The following is a 20,714-nucleotide window of genomic DNA, read 5'->3' on the forward strand; positions in this document are numbered from 1 at the left end:
TTTAAATACCTTTGTGTGAAATATTTTTTCTTATTTGCGTGGTTTTACATAGCTTAACAGCAACCTTACATTTCAGCACAATGTCGTCATGCTATCCATTCAGTGTGTTTTCCTTCCTGTCCGTCCCAGAAGTGTTTACCAGAACAATCTGTTGTTAGCTAAGTGCAAAACCATTTCCTTTTTGTAGTAATGTGTGCCCTGGTTTGGAGGTGCTGTGCCTCTCTTTGAATTCCATCTCTCTCTCGGGGGGGGGGGTTCTTTTGCTATATTCCTTTTTTAATCTTTAATACCTTTTTGTAATCCTTTAGAGTATTTTTCTTTTTACTCTTTTGCCCATTTGTATTATATGTAAGTGACTGTAAGTTAGAGGAGACATTTCCATTATGGGTTTACTTTGACCATTTTTATTCTGCATTACCCAGATTTGTTTCTGGGTATTCTAAGAAACCTGTGCATTACTGTGTCAATGTTTTAGGAACCTTATTTCCTGGTCCCACCCTACTGAAGTTCCTTCCTAAGGGAATGACATGTATATTTTGCCTTTTATCCCTCTCCCCCTCCCCTCTAAGTAGCCATCAAAAGGTTTCATTAGGGCACTGCTAATCTCTGTAACCATCTCTTTCAGGATTTAGTGGGTGTAACTCATTTACTCTGGAGTTTGAGGCTATCAAGCTGTGTTCAAATGGAATTGCAAATATCCTTAATTTCTTTCTACACACCCTAGAAATGTGATTCGGTGTTGGACTTCCTCTGTTCTTTTTGTATGGAACTGACGTATTACACTTGGTTTAATTTTTCTGCCCCAGTTAGGAACTGGCCATTTCTCTAGAGTTGACTCAAGGCAATAATCTCATCCACTTCTCTTTTAGGTAAATGTATTATAGAGCAATGCAGCAGTTCTCTGCCTTCACATTTACGGTGCAACCCCTGTTTGCTCAGAAGTGAGACCCACCAACTTCCTTTCCTGCAGGTGCACTTAGGACTTCAGCCTCTGTTATCTCAACCTTAGTGGTGAAAACAAAACAAAAACCTTACCAGAATTTATATTTCTCTTAAATGGGGTGAAATATGAACACAGAGTTCTTTCCCCCTCCCACCCTGTCAGTAACTTCGGGTTGTTTTGCTTTGCATCATGTTATTTAAAGATGCCCTGCAGGGCTGCTCTCATAACACCGTTGTGTAATGCTTGTGGGCATCCCTATTCTTTCGCTCTCTTAGAAAAGCTAGTAGACTAGAACATTTCTTACAGTGTAGAGGGAGGGAGGCGGATTTTCTATTTATAGTACAAAAAAGTGGCATACCTGGCCTCCTAAAGAGGGGTCTCACACTTCCTGCTAGGGCTGCACACAGGTTCCAGCTAAATCCCAGGTTTCGAATCAAACTGGGCCAATTTGGGCCAACTGCAGATTTGGCCTGAATGGGTTGAGGCAGCTCTGGATCACCCAAGGTTGGACTGGGCCCACCCAGAACAATCTGGGGTTGTCAGAATGGTTGGTGGTGGTCTGGCAGCAAGGGATGGAAGGAAATGTGCAGGTAGCTCCCCCATCCTGACCATGAGGCTCACGTCTCCTTTCACCACTCCTGACTGCATACTTAGTTAGGGTTTAAAACCGTAATTAAACATATGAGAAGGAAGGGGAAAAGAAGGGGCCACATGTCTCAATCTCCTCACTCTCTACTTTATAACTGAGCAAAGCCCCAAATCAGTTCAGGTTCTGGATCTGGATCTGGGTCAGGTTTGCCGCAGACCATCCTGGGTTGGATCAGGGCCACTCACAAGTGTTGGCTTGAGCCCTGAACCTTACATTGTGTGTTAGCATGCACAGCCTGCTGTTCCTGCACCCACACCCCAGGCTGCCAAACAAAAGTTCAATGGCATAGTTTAACAGCAAACTTGCATTTCTGCACAATATTGTCATGCTAGACTTGGTAGTCTTGTCTATGGTGACAAATGATGTGTACAGATGTAGACATTCTGAGTAGTGAAGCTGCTCTGGAAGTGCACTTACTGCATTCTTGTCAAATGGTTTTTCTGTCCAGGACTGAGAGCAATTAACCAGATCTGGAACTTTGTTGCAGAAGCCAATAATGCACAGCACTGATTGGCTCACCTCTGTAACGTCCCAAAACACGTCCTCATCTCCTAAGAAGTTCAAAAACCTTTTTTAAAGGTATATGCTGCTCATGTAGATGAAGTTAATGAGCTTGAGACTGTAGACTGTAATCTTCTATTGAAATCTTTATCTGCCTTCAAATGGGAGGTCTTTGGCCCCATAGGTAGGCCCACCTATCTTCTCAATTCAAGGCCAGCAAAGAATATTTAAAATATTATTTTCCACATTCTCAAGGCTCAAACACATTCTGAGTCTGTCTTTCTTTCTTTCTTTCCTTTCAGCGGCTGTGTTTGGGTTTCCAGTTCTTCACAAGACTCAAATTTATGCTGCTGGTCTTGGTTTTCTTGAATTTCTGTTCCCTTCACTTATGCTAGCTGACAAAGTATTTTTGACCTGTTTTACCCAAGTGCTCATGTAATAGGCATTACATTCATCGGTGTTGTCTCACTGTGCACCACGAAGCTACACATTATCAAAAATATGTGTCATTTTACAGCTGCTTATTCTAATGTTTAATTACTCCTTACAATAAGGTCACCAGTAGTTACATAATTTTAAAGAACAAGCAGTATTTTAAGAAAGTGACCTAGAAATATGGCAAAATAATTATGTTGGCAATCAGATATTATTGCCCGTCTGAAAAATAGTTTGTTTGACAGTGTCTGGGAACCCCGAGCTAAATTTTGCTAGTTGCTGTGTTCAATCCACCAGGCTCAAGCACTGTGGCACCTTTCATTGAGGAATGTCCTCCACCTGGAATGTCCTCCCTAGGGAGGTTCACCTGAATGAATCATCGCTTGCCTTTCATTGGTCGGTGAAAACATAATGTATAAATGTCTTAGGAGAACCTTGGTATTAAATGGCAAGCATGTGTCCTATTTACAGAAGGCAGCCCTATATTTGCAGGCCTGTTAATTCAAGGACAGCCCTCTTATTTGAAGGCAGCTTCTATTCAAACTCTAGATTGAAAATAAAGACCCAAAAGAAGAAACAGCAGGGCAAGGCCAACCTGAACAGCAGACAGATCACGTGGTCTGCTTCCCCACTTGGGTGAAATGTATTATAGTTCTTTTTAAATCACAGTAATTATTTGTATCTATACATAAAAATCAGCATGTGCAAATGTGATGCAAATCCAAGTCCTCTTTAGTCCCCTTTTTTGGCAATCCATAAGTGGCCACACTATGTTACAGAATCATGGAATCGTAGCGTTGGAAGGGACCATGAGGGTCATCTAGTCCAACCCCCTGCAATGCAGGAACCTTTTGCTCAACGCGGGGCATGAAGCCACAACCCTGAGATTAAGAGTCTCATGCTCTACCAACAGAGCTATCCCAGCATAATATGCTGCTGGAGAATTGTTTTCGGTGTCGTGCTTTTGTTGTTGTTCTTTTCTCTGGTGGTTTTACCATTTGTGTTTTGATACTGCTGTTTTAATTGTTTTAATTTTAAATTGTCTTAAGATTTCTGTTGTTGTTGTCCAGGGGTCCTAAGGGCAGGAAGATGGCACACGAAATGGCACAGATAAATAAAAATGATTCATTGTAATCTATGGAGGGCAAGGGCAGCAGTTGGTGGACAGTCTTCCACTCATTGTTGAAGAGGGCACATGACTGTCATAGGAACTGCCTTTATATTCATTGCGTCACTTTCTCCTCTTAGGCTGCAATCCTATGCAGCCACCTGGAGGTAATTCTCTGTTGCACCATGTGAACATTCCACCAGCACGAGGATTTCTGCTTCTGCAACAAAACATTCTTCCCACTGTGCACCCTATAAATTGGTTCTAGGAGCTCCCCCCTTCTTCTAGAGCAGATTTGGGGGAGTTGTAGAACAAACCCCGGTTGAAAGGGGGGAAGTCCCATTGCAAAAATGGAAATCCTTGGGCTGATGGGATGTGCTAGTTAATAATAATAATAATAATAATAATAATAATAATAATAATAATCTGACCATTGAACTCAGTGGGACTTAGTTCTGAGTCGACATTAATGAAAAAATGTTATAAAAGCTGTTGCAATCTCTAAAAAGAGAACACTGCTTGAATATATATCAGCATTTTTTCCTTAATGATTTCAAAACATCTATAAATGCATTCCTGCCTGTGCCTACTCAGAGGTAAGCCTCACTGAGTTCAATGGACCTTATTCCCCATTAAGCATGTAAAAGACACGAGTGTTTCCTGTTTGTGATCCAGCTGTTCTATTTATAAGTGTGGTTATTCTGTGTGGTTTTTCATGATCATATTCTGAAAAATGAACTTGAGACTGTCTATGGAACTATGGTTTGGAACAGATTCTCCTTTCCCAGGAGCTATGGTAGTGTGACCTCTGGAGAGGTTTCTAACTCTGCTTTTTTCTTTTTCTTCACTGGTGCCTTCTGCCTTTGGTTATCATAATTACACAATCAAACTCAGTGGTGGGGAAATTGTTCCAGGCATTCCAACATAATTTGTGTTCGGGAAGAAAGCCCTGAAAAAACGGCATAGCCTTCCCAAAAAAAGTTGCCCAACCTTTTCCCCAAGGTTAGGGTCCTTTAAACTGCTTCGTTCGTTTTTCCACACTAATTTGAATTAAATGTTGTGAAGACTGAAGCCGCGGAAATTAAAAACTGTCATTGATTCTTGTTCTGGACAAACCTGTGTGGAATAGCTATAATTAATTACAAAAAAAACACTGCTAAAAACAATACACAATACCTAGCGTCGTATTGCAACAAGTCGCATATTTCACCTCTTTCCCTGTTATCAGTTCTGATCTCTCATTATGGGTTGTCCTGAAACTATTACTGTGAGCATTCACTAAAGTGAGCGCTTTCACGAAGGCACCTTGTACATCATTAGCAGATAAGGGAATTAGCAAAACTGTACGTAAACGTAGGCGTGTATCACTCCCACTGAGACTTGGCAGTGGAAGATTTGGAAAAACAAGGAAAGCATGCTCCACTCCATAGGAGTTGTAATAGCTCACAGGAATGTTGGCAAGCTCATCCAGGTGAAGACAATTAAGGTATCCTAGCAGATCTGGAATGTGCTTGGAGCAACCACTGGCTGGCTATAAGGGAAGGAAGGAATGTGTCCTGGTTTGTCTTTACTGGAGCTTGCACAGAGTCAGTGCAGGCCATCTATTTTCCAGTGCAAAAAAGGGGGAAAATGGATCTGTTCCCACCTGAACAGTAACCATTTCAGCTTCTTCCGACAGAGCTGATAATAGCCACAAACCCCCCTCTTAATCCTAGCTTAGTTACATTGTTTTCTGTGGCTATGAAGTGAGAAAATTATCTCCACCAAAATGCCTGCCTGCAAATTCTGTAATTGTTTTTCATTAAACCCAGCAGAGGCCCCCAGGCACCCATATTTCCTCATGGAAAACACTCTTTGAGTGTTACCTGCTCTGCACGCCTCGCTGCCTAATCACAATCCAGGCCCTTGATTTCTAAGCGGTTAGCAACTCAACCACAGCGCATTTCCTGTTATTGGTTACTCTACAAGACTTTACCACTTAGGAACTGTGTTTTTCACCTCTTTTCACTGTAACTGTCTTTATATAAGATAATCAACCGAGTGTTATTAAGGGCAGAGTTTCACATTATAAATCAAACAGTTTTCCCACCCTGCCACAATGCAACACCCACCCACCCTGGGGATTTGCTAGTGGCAGGAAGCAGGTGCTTAACCCTTCCCCTGACCTCTGGTTGTCCCTTGCAAAATTGGTGGGCTGAAACTGAGATGTAATACTTCACCACAAAGGTGAGATTTAAACTGTGTGCTGTCTGACCCATATCTATTTCCCTTGGTCACTACATTATCTATATTTTTGGTTTCAGATCCCAGCTGAGGGAATAGGTTTGAAAACAACCTGTGGGTACTTTTTGAAGAAAATAATGGATGGATGGACAAAAGGGCTAAGCACCACTTCACCCTATGTTAGCGCTTCATTGGAAATGTTGGGGACAGTACAGTGGTACCTCAGGTTAAGTACTTAATTTGTTCTGGATGTCCGTTCTTAACCTGAAACTGTTCTTAACCTGAAGCACCACTTTAGCTAATAGGGCCTCCTGCTGTCGCCGCGCCTCCAGAGCGCAATTTCTATTCTCATCCTGAAGCAAAGTTCTTAACCTGAGGTACTATTTCTGGGTTAGCGGAGTCTGTAACCTGAAACGTACATAACCTGAAGCGTATGTAACCCGAGGTATCACTGTATTCCATGCTTGCTTCACAATGAGTCGCTCTGCCTTTAGTCCCCTAATGAATAAAATGGTAATAAATCATCTAGATAATAACCAGCCTCAATTCTGAAGTGCTTTATAATAATCTATTCAAAAATAATACTTTAATTCCCTCAGGTGGTGGTCAAGATTCCTGTGTAAGCGTGTTGTGGACATGCTGCAAGGCTCAAGATCAGCTCAGCAAGTGTCTTGAAAGTGACAAATCGGAATGCCATGCTTTCTAGTCATGGCCAGTTTTTAGAAGAATCTATTTATCACAGGATAATGAAGAGGAGGGAGAGAGACAGGGAAATGGGGTTGTGGTTAAGATGGTGTGAGAAAGGATGCAGAAGTTTGCTGAAAGAGACGGCATGGAGGCAGGGGATTCTCCCCCGGCCTGCTGCGTGTGTGTGTGTGCGCGCGCGCGCAGATGGACATTAGGCATATTTCCTAGCTGAAACATTGGTTGCAGGCCTCTAGTCAAAGTATGAGCTCCATCACCCATCTACCAGCTGTAGCTGAACAACAACATAAATTAAATGCAATTTGTTAATTATTTGTAAGTATCATATGCACATTGTTGTGTCTTTCTGGCTCACTGAATGTTTTCCATTTTGTTGTTAGGTGTTGAACTTAGTTGTTCTGCCTTGGGCTGTGGAAGTCCCCATATCTGTCTCTCTCTCTCTTAGTGAACTTTACCATTGGCTAGACTTCCTAAATTATATACAGGGCTTGACATACTTAACTTCCTAAATTATACGCAGGGCTCAGCAAAAATCATATTTTGTTACCAACACATTTCCCCCCTCATCCAAATCAGCTTCATAGATACTGGGACAGCCATATTTAAGTTGATTTCCTTATTAAGGGAAACACATGGGACAAGCAACAAAATGTTTCAGGGCGGAGTGCTTCTCTTCGGGGTGTCCCCCAGCCTGCCATGTCCTTTTTCAGGATATTCAATATCACTCTTCCTCCTCCCAAGTTTCCATTCCCCTCACTCCAACTGTTGTCAGTGTTCCAAGTCCATTGGTTTCATCTTTTCAGTTGATTATTAGCCATAATGCACTTATCCAGTTGGAGTGAATCAAGCTGAAACCTCCATGAGATAGCCCGACTTCTGTAACAGAAAGAGGAAAAAATGTTTTAGAATAATGAAAGTGCACCTACAGGTTTTTCTGTCTCTCCTGAAGCCAGAAAAAAGGCTTGGGTTTGCAGTGCCTAGTGCATATAGGAATAATGGTTTTCCTGTCCTTTTCTTGAGGACCATTCTCTTAAGGCAGATGTGTCCTCTGTTATTTGCTTTGACAGGTTCTAGTTCTGTAGCAGAAAGTTTGGGGCATAGAAAATTTATTGCTTTCCATGGTTCCTCTACACTGGAATGTTGTTCACACTAAAACAAAAACTACAACTCATATAATACTAAGTCATATAGTCAAACCAGTAACTGAAGTTAGAGCAACTCTCCTCTGAGGAAAGATTTGGGACCTTTTAATGTAGAAAAAAGGTGGTGAGAAGATATAAAAAATCATGTATGGTATGGAGAAAATAGATATGAAGAAGTTTCCCCCCTCACAATACTAGAACTTCGGTTCTAGTATTGGACAAGCAATGGACCCATCTCCCAAATATGAGCTATGCACCTATAAGCTCTCCATCTTTCCAGGATTCAATCTCAGTTTATGCAGCCTACTTCTGCATCAAGGTACCAGTCCAGGACTTTCCCCCTGACTCAGATGTAATGGAGAACTAGTGTTGGCTATCATCTCCACTCTAAAACTCCCAATGACCACTCCTAATGGCTTAGTATGGCTTCATAGCACTGGGGAGAAAGTAGTCATCTTCTTCTTTGGCGATCACTCATAGCCAAGTAAGATTGTCTTCTATGGTCTTAACAGTGAATCTGTAAATGACTGTGGAGGCCAATTCTGGATCAACACGTCCTTCCACACTGGAAACATAGGATTCCAGATGGGAGTTGATCATGGTGAGGGTTTGCCAAACGTGCCTCCCTCTTAGCATGTTTCTCCCTTTCGTCCTGAGTTTGAGCATCTTCAAAGTCCATGACACCTTTGGTAAAGGCTGTTCTTCAACACTCACATGCCAGTGTTTCCCAATTGTCGGTGTGTATACTACATTTTATTAGATTTGCCTTGAGAGAGTCTTTAAACCTCTTTTGTTAACCATTAGCATTACGCTTTCCATTTTTAAGTTCGGAATAGAGTAGTTGCTTTGGGGAGAAAGTAGTGCCCTGCGGCAGCCCACAGCATAAACACCAGGGGGCTGAAGAGCACTCTCCCAATATTACTTTATTTACCTGACCCTGCAGGTAGGACATTGGTCCAGAAAGATACCATAGTCAATGCTATGGTACTCAGCCAAAAGCTGCTGAGATATAGAGAAGAAAGAGCAGCCTGAACCTACACTGACATGGATCCAGATAATCAGTATTATCCAGGAACGTATGCAGCCATTCCTCCAATCACTTTCCTCAGAAAATAATTCTTTATTACCAGACGAGAGTTCTTACAATCCATCGTTACTACCATCACCAGGTTACAGCACTGGTGACTACTAGGTAAGGAGGGCAAAGAGAGAGTGAGAAAGATATTGATCTGTACATATGATTTTTCCTAAGCAGCCTGCTCTTTGGCTTCAGGCTTCTAGTACACTTGCAATGGTGAAGCCCCCTAGCCTACGTCATCCGTAGTCAAACATAATTAAAAAGATGCTAAGAAATAAAGATAATTGACTGATAGATGTAGGAATGGCTGTGATGAAATGGGAGCTCCCAAACCTTCAGTGATGACTGATTAATAGACGTGTCATAAACCTGAGGTGGAAACTGTTGTATTAGAAGGAATTATATACATTTCCAAAGTTTTCATGATAAGATGTTGAAAGACTGGGGAACTTTGCACAATCAAATGCTTGGAGTTTTGCAAAGCAATTTTAGAGCAGCTGTACCAATAGCTAAATTGGAATCATTAGAACAATGCACTCAAGTCTGTAGTGGGTAGGTTTTGCTAGAGGAAAGGTAAGGATCACAAAAAAGGTTTGTTTGGATGACTGAGCTTTGTGGTGAATTGTGGATTAGGGGCCTCACATTCTTGAAATCGTGCAACATCCACTACCATCAGAGGAAATGTTGTTGATAAAAAGGAATGCAGATTTGGGGAATTAGTTTACGCCTCTAAAATGTAAGCAGAAAATCTAATGAAAATAGTTGACGTGTTCTGGAATCAGTATAGCCATCCTTGAGATTTTAGTGGAGAGGGTGGGGAAAATGATTCCTGCCTTCATTAGCAACAAAGCACACTTAACAAAAGGGAGTGTAGCACCATTGAACACCACTCTACTCCACCCTGAACAAAACAGCAAGCAGCCCATTGCTAGGGGGCCTCCAAGAGAAAAGGGATAACAGCCAGCTATATTCATCTCTCGATACCCTAGCCAATGTTAATAGGCCTGACACTAGGTTTGAGAAGGGGCACTGGGCATGGTGCCTCTGATGGCTCTTTGGTGCCCCTCTGCCTTCCCCAAGCTCATTAAGGAGCGATAGAGTAGCAGTGGAAGGCAACTGTGATGTCTGGCAGTGGTGCTGAAAGCATCACAACTCCTTCTGCCAACACTCTTTCAGCCCAGTGCTGTGAAGAACAAGGCAGCAGCTGCCAGCACCTTCATTATGCCCAATGCCTCTCTGCCTCCCATCCTTGATATAGTGTATTCCAAGGTTTGGGGACCAGAGGCATTGGGGATAATCAGAGCATTTTTTTAGCTGGAACTCATCAGAACTCAGTTCCGGCCCATCTCAGGTGGGCGCCATTGTCATTATAAGAGAACAAGGTGAGTTCTGGCACCTCTTTTTCTAGAAAAAAGCACTGAGGATAATGAAGCTGGTAACAGTGGCAACTATATGCTCTTTACAGTGCTATGCTTCCTGGGTCAGGATGTCACCAGCACTCCATGTATCAGCACATGCTTCAGGTGGTAGACATTTTTGCCTACCTGGGTTCCACCATAGCCAAGAACCTCTCGTCAACGCTGAGCTGGACAAGCTTATTAGCAAGGCAGCTACGGCAATGGCTCACTTCTTCAAAAGAGTATGGAAAAATGTGGTGCACCAACACCAAAATGAAGATCTACCAAGCTTGTGTGTTGAGCATGATGTTTCATGGAAGAAAGTTGTGGGAAGCTTACAACCACCAGGAGCGACGCCTCAGTGCCTTCCACATGCGCTATATTAGGAAGATTTGGGGCATCACATGGCAGGACAGTGTCTCAAACAAAGATATGCTCTTCTCTTAAGCCTACATTCCCAGCATGTTCGCACTCCTGTCTCAGCGACATCTACGCTGGCTTGGTCATGTACACAGAATGGAAGATGTCAGGATCCCCAGGGACGTGCTCTACAGGGAGCTGGCTTCAGTCACTGGCAAACCAACTCTGTGTTACAAAGATGTCTGCAAACGTGACATGAAGGCTGGCAACATCAACCCTCACCATCTGGGAATCACTTGCTGACAACTGCAGTGCCTGGAGACAGACAGACAGACAGGTTGTGCATTCATACCATGACTGCTGGGAGGAGTGCAAAGAGAAGGAACAGCATGGTGCAGCTGCAGCTGCACAACCAGCCGCCTTCATCTGTCCTAGCTTCAACAAAACATGTCTCTCCTGCATCAGTCCCTACAGCCACAGCAGGTGCTGTAACCTTCCAACAGTTTGACTTCACCTCCAAAGGCACACTCCTCCATTGTCAACTGAGACAGATAGATGCCCAACAACAACAACAACACGGTTAAAAATAAAAGAGGCTGGTGTTAGCCAGAGTGGAGCATTTGCCCACCAAGCTTACAATGGGCCTATTAGCCCCAGTCATGGCCACATGTGCTGATTTATGCACAATGCTGATTATGCATATTTGCATACCAAGCAAGGTTTTTCAAAAAGAAAGGAAGTAGTGAGACAGTCAGGGGGCAGAAAGTACAAAGCAATGCTGCCTTTTGAGATTCTCCCAGTATCACTTCCAGGATATTACAAGAGAGAAAGAAGATTAAAAATAAAATTGCTCATGCATTAGTAGACAGAAGGGTGCTGCTTTTCCCCATTGGCAAAACATCACAGATTAAGTCCTCTGAAAGCAAAACATCCCTATAGCTACCTCAAGGTAGCTGGATCCAACTCAACAAATGTTGCCATTTTTGTGCCATAAAATTATCACCTGGAATGGCTTGTACATTAGATCTCAGAAAGCTCCACACATAGTCTTATCCCAAGAAAATATATGTTGTGTGATTACACCTTCAGTACCACTAATGCAGGGGTGGAGCACCATTGGCCCTCTAGATGTTACTGAATTACAAATCTTATCAGCCCCAGCAAGCATGGCTAATGGCCAGGGAGGATGGAAATTGTAGTTCAGCAGCACCTGGAGGGACAAATGTTCCCCACCCCTGCATGAAGATCTCGTGCCAACTTCACATACTGTTGGTTATATATGGGCTCACTCACTTCATCTCTTTTCTTGCCTTAGTATCGTTAACCCCGATGCAATCTTATGTCTGCGGTGACTGTGGTTCCTTCTCCCTTTTAGCTAATACATTTTGTTTATCCTGGTTTGTGTTCCTCAGGATTGTTGCAGCTGAAAGCACATGCATACAGTGGCTTATCATTACATATTTATTTATATACAAATCTGTGCTCTCTCCGCAAACTGCTCAAAGGAACATAGGATGTTCCCTTATACTAAATCAGACCATTGGTCCATCTAGTTCAGGATTAACTGGTACAGTAGAAGCTCTCCAGGTTTCCAGTAGCCCCAATTTTTTTGTTGGAAAGAGAACCTCCACACAAATATTGTGCGCATAAGACCATTCAGCAGTCACAGAAAAAGTATAATTATTGTGGAGATAAACCAAGTTAAGTCACTGAGGCTTAGAAGTCCCACAGGCTGGGTAGAAGGACTATTGCAGAGAGAGAAGAATGAGCATTCTGCAAAACAGCTACAATTTCTGCTGAGAGCTTTCAGGTTAAAAAAAAAAAATCTCTTCTTTTGACCACAACAAGCCTTCACAATCAATGCTGCTGCAATGATACCCTTTCAACTCTACTTGGCTGAACATTCTCTCCAAGTAAAAAAAAATATATTAAAAAGCTGATTGGTGCCCTGATGTGCGGGTGCGACACAAATTAATGATAGCATTGTAATGCCTCCTGGCAAAAGTAATCTAGATTCCTGTTTGCTAATGGAAACTCGCAGGAAGCAAATTGAGTCATTGATGTCTCAACAAAATTGTTAGCCCATTGTTTGACAGCAGAAACAAATGCACATTTTTGTTGTGTACGGCTTTCTGTTGTTGTTGTTGCTGCTGCTGCTGCTGCTGCTGCTGCTAATTTTAAAACTCATTCTGTTCATCTTGTTGTAGGATATACATAGAAGGTGAACACTGCAGTCAAATATAAAGCAAATATCCATAAAACCAGCAGCAGCTAGAAAAATGTTTTGGAGGAACACTGGACAAATCCTGAAATGCAGCATATTCTGCCACTTACTTGAAGGATAAAGAATACCACTAGGGTGGAGTGGGAGCACTGAAGCCTTAGCATTTTAGAAGTTGTCAAGTACTTAAGCACCAGAGAACAGAAGCATCACATTATGTCAGCTGTTACTCTTTCCCTAATCAGTGAATATTAATGCAGTGTTATCTTGAAGAAAAGGGATCACCGAGAAACAGAGTGTATTAAAAGCAGGATGCGTTCTCTGGCATTATATAATTTTCCCTGGGATTTTTATTTTTACCCTGTTGACAGACAGTGTAACAACTTTTTGAATCCAGTAAAAAAATAAAAGACAATCAACCCACAGCTTCTACAGTGCAAAGAGTGGTGATGCAAGCTGTGGGGATATAATGACTCCTTGTGATAACATTCCACAATAATCTTAAGACCAACACAAATATTTCTCCGTTACGCTGTGCTCTGCTGAATTCCTGCCCTCTGTTCAACAGGAAGAGGAGCGAGTATACACAGCGAAGGGTTCCCATACCCCACTACTTTTGGGAGTATCTGCTGCCAAAGACGATTTTCTGTAGAACTACTGTATAATAAATCTCAAATCCTACCCAGAAGCTAAGATTTCTATATGTCTGAGGCTGCAATCCATGTATTTATTCTTAAAATGTCTTAAGCAGAAGTTTCCAGGGTGGTATACAAAAGTGTGTGTGAAACTATTCACATAACTTATGAATACTACATGCCGACAATAAGCAGCACAATAAAAACATAACTCTAAGGAGCAGAGGAGTCAGTTTTAATTACCGTATTTTTCGCTCTATAAGACGCACCAGACCACAAGACGCACCTAGTTTTTGGAGGAGGAAAACAAGGAAAAAAATATTCTGAATCTCAGAAGCCAGAACAGCAAGAGGGATCGCTACGCAGTGAAAAAGCAGCAATCCCTCTTGCTGTTCTGGCTTCTGGGATAGCTGTGCAGCCTGCATTCGCTCCATAAGACGCACACACATTTCCCCTTACTTTTTAGGAGGGGAAAAGTGAGTCTTATAGAGCAAAAAATACGGTAAGATCTCAAATGCCTGAACAAGTAGGAAGATATTTGCCTGGTGATGTTAAAAAGCACCAGACAGGTCGTCTTTGGGAGGGCATTCCGAAGTTGGGACACAGAAAAGGCCCTCTCTCTTTTGTGACTGCAAAATGTATCTCTGCTAAGAGCCTTTGGTGCATAGTGCTTAGAGTGTTGGACTAGGACATGGGAGACCAGAGTTCAAATCAGCCTTGAAGCACAGTAGGCGGCCGCAGATCATTTACTGTATTGCAGCCCAATTCACAGGACTGTTGTGAAGAGGGGGTGGGGAGAGCCAGATACATTGCCTTCAACTTCTTGGAGGAAAGGTGGGATATAAACAGAAGAAGAAAAAATTTGGAGAGAGAAATCTGCAGAAGACCTTAAGACACGGTGATATAAGGAGAGGTATTTCTTCAGTCCCAAGCACCTTAAATTGGGCTCAGAAGCAAATGAAATTCAAACAGGTATAATATGAGCAATGCTGGATATACCAGTCAAAATTCTGACAGCTAAGCAAGCGCTGCACTAACTGAAGCTTCCAGGGCATCTTACAAGCAGTCCCAGGTATATAACACATCGAAGAAATCCAGCTGGGAATTTACCAGAGTATGAATCACCATAGCAAGACTATCTCTGTCCAGGAATAATTGCAGCTGGCAAACCAGCTCAAGCTCCTTCAAAGGCACTCTGAGGCACCCAAGACATTTGGTGCCTGAGTGACAATGCTGGATCTTCCAAAACTTTGTACCTGTGCTCTTTTGGGGGACGTACAACCCCATGGGGAACTGGTTGGACACCCGTTTCAGTCCCACACGAGAACTACCAGCTCACCATGCCTCTGACTTGTCAGGATTTCACTTCAGTGCACTGGCAGTCATCCAAGCGGGCAGTTGTTCTGCGAAGAAAAATTATGAGGGTTTTTGTTTGGTTTCAGAGATCAAAATGTAGGCAGGCTGACATGAAAGCTAATCACTCATTTAGTTTACATTCCTTAGTGGGGCAAGTGTTGGGGAGGGGGACATGGAATGAAATGCTTTATCAAGGGAAATACTTCACCCAGCATGCCATCCATTTTATGGAATTCAGTACATCAAGGGGAATAATAAAAACTCTGGACATTTTGGGTTATAAGCTGAAGTCGGGTGACTTTATGACTAATTACCACATTTTTAGATATATAAAAATCAGGGTTCCTTTACTTACTTTAGGGCTTATACAGAACACCTTGTAATAAGGAAGGTTTGAAAGTTGCACTAAGTGAACCAGCCATAGGCAAACTTGGCCCTCCAGATGTTTTGGGACTACAACTCCCATCATCCCTAGCTAACAGGACCAGTATTCAGGGGTGATGAGAGCTGTAGTCCCAAAACATCTGGAGGGCCGAGTTTGCCTGTGCCTGAAATGAACCAAGTTCTTCCTTGTAGAGTTAGATTTTCCTTTGCACGTGCTCTAAGCGGTAGCCCTCCTTTCCAATTTATTCCTAAAGGGAAATCGATTTCTTCCCCACTCAAAGGCAGTGCATTTCACCTCTACTGGGTTTTCCAGAGTCTTTAATAGTGACAATACAGGTAGAAATTCAGCTGGTAAAGCTTTTAGTCAGAACACCTCTTTATTCATGGGAAAACATCATGCGCTGAAATTCTGCCTGCCATGCAAGTGCTAAAGGACAAGTGTTCTGTCAGAAAAATAAGTGAAGGTTTAAAGCTACTGTGGTCTATTGCCAGCTTTCAGCTTTGAAGCCAGAAAACATCTTTTTAGAATCTCTGTATGTCACCAGTTTCCTCAAAGGTACAACCATTTGGTTCGAAGTGATGTCCATGCTCCTTCTTTGAATCTAGGACAGCAGCTGTCATGAGCCTCCAGTTTTTGCTCTCCCTAAGGACCTGGGATAGCTCAGCTGGTAGAGCAAGAGGTGCTTAATCTCGGGGTCCTGGGTTCAAGCCCCACATTGGGCAAAAGATTCCTGCATTGCAGGGGGTTGGACCAGATGACCCTTGCGGTCCCTTCCAACTCTTTGAAATGCTGGACTCCAGTTCCCATAAGCCTCAGCACACAGGACCAATAGTCAGGGGTGAAAGAAACTAGTCCAGCAACATCTGGAGGGACGCTGGTTCCCCAACCCTGCCCTAAGCCCCTCCAAGAGGCCTGTGTGATATTTCAATTGTGGCTGCAGTCCTGTACTCAGGCTCCCTAAATGTCATTGAAGGTAATGAGAGTTAAATGGTCTTTCTGTGTGTAGAATTCTATTCTTATTGTTATTATATTATTTACACCATTTTCTCCAAGGAACTCAATATGGTGTGCATTGTTCTCCCCCTTTTCATTTCATCTCCACAAAAAACTCTGTGTTAGGTTAGGCTGAGAGGCAGTGGCTTGACCAAAGATCACCCAGTGAGCTTCATGGCTGAGTGGCGATTTGAACCCTAGTCTCCCAGGCCCAACACTCTAACCACTACACAGCACTGGCTTGTAGACCAGATCTCTACTGAAACATTCAATTATTATTTTTTTAAAAAACCTATTGCTACATAAACCTTGCTTATGTGTGACTGGACCTAAAAGCTCTTCTGCCTTCATGGCAATGCTTGGATGAATATCATCCCCCCCCCCCCGAGGAACTAATGTCCCTTCTGAAACTTAGGTAACTAACTTTCTGCATGACAAAAGTGCTATATAGGAGACCCACAAGTGCATAGACATACTCTTGAGTACATCACAGAAACTTCCTACATTTGATCAAAGATGGGTTTTTCCCCCTGATGTCTGAAATATTAACATGCTAGTCTGCTCCTTAGTTACTGTTCTATTTGTGCCTGTTGCAGCATAATATTGAGAGCTGGCAAAGAATGTGCAGCTGAACGCCAAACAAAATAGTTGAGATTGGCATAAAAAACAAGACTTCTTACTGCATGTTTTGTCCTGACCTCCCCCACCCTTCTCCTGAGAACCAGTTTTTTTCCTTTTGTGTAAAAGGGGGGGGCAACAGAGTGAGCAGAGAGGGGAGGATTTGCCTTTCGGCTTGTCCCATGTTTGTAGATTGATGTTCACTCCAGCATAGTGCAGGTGCAGGGAAAGTACACAGCCTCCAAACAATTTTGTTTTGTTTTGAAATGCGCAAAAATAGAGGGGCAGTGTTGTGGCTTGCTTTCTGTATTTTGTTTTTGCTTAAATGGGACAGGCTGGTTGCTTCGGTGATAATTACATGGAAAAATAAAAGAACATCCTTTAAAAAGCGGCATAATTCACTGGGAGGTTCTCCTGCACATGCCCCATTGAAATCAATAACAGCTGTACAGGAACCTTCTCCTGCCCATGTCAGTAGGGAAGCCATTTCTGGTTAGAATTTTGCATGCACTAATGCTGCAGGAGCAGATGAAGCTCCCGTTCAATGCCCTGTGCTAATATGCATTGTTAACATTTTCTACTAACAGAGCCCCATTGCTTAGATGGACTTGGAATCCCTTATCTGCTTTTGTGGAATGCAAAAACATATGAAAACCTAAGCACACACAACAGAGCACGATGCCTGTTCGGAACCATTCCTCCGAAGAGATTTATGGACCTCTCATCTTTTAAAAAACCTTTTTGGAACAAACTGGATGGATGTGTTGTAAACACATGTGGGTGGGGGAAAATTCAACTGGGTGCAATTTCATTATCCAGAAATAAATATTAAGAATGTAAGAGGAGGCCTGCTGAATGAATCAAACCGCAAGACTATCTAGTCCAGCTTGCTGCCTCTACAATAGCCAAGTAGAAGGCTTTTTGGAGGCCACAAGCAGGACATGAGTGTAACAACATCACTCTCTCCACCTGTGATTATCAGCATGCTGCCTCTGAATCTGGGGAGTCTGTATAACTGTAGGAGGCGTAGATCAGTCCGTCTGGACTGGGGACCATAAGTTATGAAATAAAGGTGATTTCCCTTGAACTCTATTTGTCTGTTGTTTATCAGAACACCCCTGCTTACTTCATAACTAGTGCCTGATAGACTTATTTGGTTTAGTTGGTTTAGTTAGTTGGTTTGCTTGCCTCTCTTCAGGCCATGCCATCACAGAGAGCATTGACTTATTTTACACAGTTCGTGGTTGAACTGTTATTACCAGAACCAATAGAGTGGGCTGCAGGATAGCTGAATATGAAAAAGGACTAGATAAATTCAAATAGAGGGATGAATAACTATTAGAAAGTTATAAAGATCCATCCTAGTGCATGAACGTTGTGAGATATTCATAGCTGCTGCTGCTGCGCTCTTTTCTATCTCTTCCTCTAAACCTCTATTACAGGCATGGCCAAACTTGGCCCGCCAGCTGTTTGGGGACTACATTTCCCATCATCCCTGAGCACTGGTCCTGTTAGTTAGTGGTGATGGGAGTTGTAGTCTCAAAACAGCTGGAGGGCCAAGTTTGGCCATGCCTGCTCTATTACAACATACCAACACTGTTCAGCTCCCACCCTTCCACCTCATATCATTGGCTGGAAGGGCAGGCACAGGGTGATGATGTCATATCACAAGTTGTATAGTTGTTAAGCTTTGCAGACTCAGGACCCGCCTTTAGCTCAGCTATGCATCTGGGGACCCACTTCCTATTTTCTTGCTGTGTATTTGTATGGTTGTCGTGCTGCTGCCGTCACCCGCCTTAGTTCATTCTGTCATCTGGTAGCAGATCCCAACCCACCTGCTGTTATAGTGGACTTGTAAGGGCAGAGGACAAATAAAGGCAGAAAATCAGGAAGCTGAGGACCTTATGGCATTTCTGTAGTGATTTGGTGAATTCCTTTTAACTCCACCTTGAAATTTCTCAAATACCATGTGCAGCTTTTAGCTACATTTCTGCTTCCCTACTTAGCCTCTTGTTTACTTAAGTGCCCCGATTGAAAGCTTTGCATAAAGTTCCTCATGTATCCAGATACATTCGTGGTCAAAAAGTCAGATGCAAATGGAATATTTATGAAATCCAGTAGGGCTGTTAGCACATGCCTGAAAAACTGGCAGAAATTCATAGTATTGTATGATGAAAGTTTTGCTGGATAAAGGGCGATGAGGAATATTTTTCTGTCATTCATGTGGTGGATAGATGAGCAGTGGATTCACTTGGGCAATTATACTAACCAAAACACAGTTGGTAAGGGCATAGCTCTCGTTTCATGCCTTTCCCTTACCTCTGAAACACTGATCTTAAAAAGTAAACTTTGCAACAGGGACAAAACATCCTGGAACATGGAGGAATCTGGAGATCAGATACTACAATTGCTGCTGAAGCCATTAGTTGTGCAAGCTCAGTTTCACAAGGATAGGGAATCAGAGGATCCCAAAACAGTACATAGCAACATAGGAAGCTGCCTTATATTGAGTCAGACCAGGGTTTCCCAAACTTGGGCCTTGAGCTGTTGTTGGACTACAATTCCCATCAGTCCATAGCTAGCAAGACCAGTGGTCAGGAATGACGGGAATTGTAATCCAAAAACAGCTAGAGACCCATGTTTGGGAAACTCTGAATCAGACCATCTACCTTAGCATTGTCTATATCAACTGGCAGAAGCTCTCCAGGGTTACAGGCAGGAAACTATTCTATCTCTGCCTGGAGACGGCAGAGATTGAACCTGGGACCCTCTGCAATGCAAACCATGTGCTCTACCACTGACCATGGACCACACATGGAATTATTTTACATTTGTTTACTCTCACTTCATTTTGGCATTTATAGCATCAATCCATCGAAGGAACCAATTTATTTTTAATCTTTCTGCATTTGGTGCCTTTATTTGTTCTTCCTCTAGATTTACTATTGGCAGAATTGATAGCTTGAAACTCTGCAATGGGTTTATATATTTACAAAAGCTTTATTTTTAATTTAATGTTTTTATTGCCATTTTTTTTTTTTTGAGAATACAAACATTTGGTTTAAGAAATAACGCACAACGAAGTGGTGCACAAAGAGCATTCTCAATACAAACACAGTGTTACATACCAAAATTCAAATGTAACACGGTTGCAGGTACCGGCATCCCTGGGAAGCCAGCCTAGTTTTTGGGAAAGGAGCAGGCGTTTGTTCACATAATGAAAAGAAGCAAAGTCAAAGCGAAGTTACTGCCTTTTGATATGCCTCCCACAACCCTTCAATGTTGAGTCAGTCATTCTGACAGTCCTAATTTTATTCATCCAACTATTTCAACAGGGCAGGACTGGGACTTTCCAATGGTTCGCTATTTCTGTGCATGCAGATGCTAACAACAAGGCAATCATATTTTTTATCCATTACTCCCCCAAATTCCTTTAATTTAGCGAAGAGGTACAGAGGAAAGAAAAAATGATGGATTAACTACTAAATGTTAACCTGTTGACCCTAGAGCTTTTTCTAGGGTCAACTATGGTTAAAATCAGCTTATACTCATTGGTTACTATGGGTTGTGAAATACAGTATTTTTTTGTATTTTTTTGCTGCTAGTAAGACAGTAACCATATTACTAAGTCAAACTCAGAGAAGACCCATTGAAACCAATGATCATTACTAATTTAAGTCCATTGGTTTTAATGAGTATGATTAGTCAGATATAGAAATAATCCACATTCTAACCTGCATTAGTTTTCGTTCTTTAACTACTAATAAATGTGCAAGGCTCATACAGGAGTGTGGCGCTAGGTTTCAAGACCAATGAGCATAGCCTTACGGAATAATGGCACATTTTGAAACTTGTGCTTTGCCTTGATTCTGAAGGCTGCAAAAGACTGCATTTTTCTCTGGAAGCTGTATGCAGCTCTCTTTGCAACAGTACACCACTGTTGTTTGTTAAGGAGGACAAAGTCT

General features: G+C 42.4%; 2 protein-coding genes and 1 long non-coding RNA gene across 3 annotated transcripts in view; 2 read left to right on the forward strand and 1 right to left on the reverse strand.

The window, feature by feature from the left end:
* Positions 1 to 20,714, forward strand: part of LOC310710274 (uncharacterized protein) — a 982,430-nt gene that overhangs the window by 141,876 nt on the left and 819,840 nt on the right. The gene's annotated exons all lie outside the window — the stretch shown is intronic.
* Positions 1 to 20,714, forward strand: part of ARHGAP29 (Rho GTPase activating protein 29) — a 99,672-nt gene that overhangs the window by 16,091 nt on the left and 62,867 nt on the right. The gene's annotated exons all lie outside the window — the stretch shown is intronic.
* Positions 6,348 to 20,135, reverse strand: LOC310710376. The gene is made up of 3 exons (XR_014528004.1): positions 20,001 to 20,135; positions 14,737 to 14,800; positions 6,348 to 7,440 (listed from the first exon to the last, which is right to left on the reverse strand). It is a non-coding gene; the product is annotated as an uncharacterized lncRNA (long non-coding RNA).

The sequence above is a fragment of the Podarcis liolepis genome, assembly GCF_965112155.1.
Source record: "Podarcis liolepis genome assembly, chromosome: 6".
NCBI classification, from domain to species: Eukaryota; Metazoa; Chordata; class Lepidosauria; order Squamata; family Lacertidae; genus Podarcis; species Podarcis liolepis.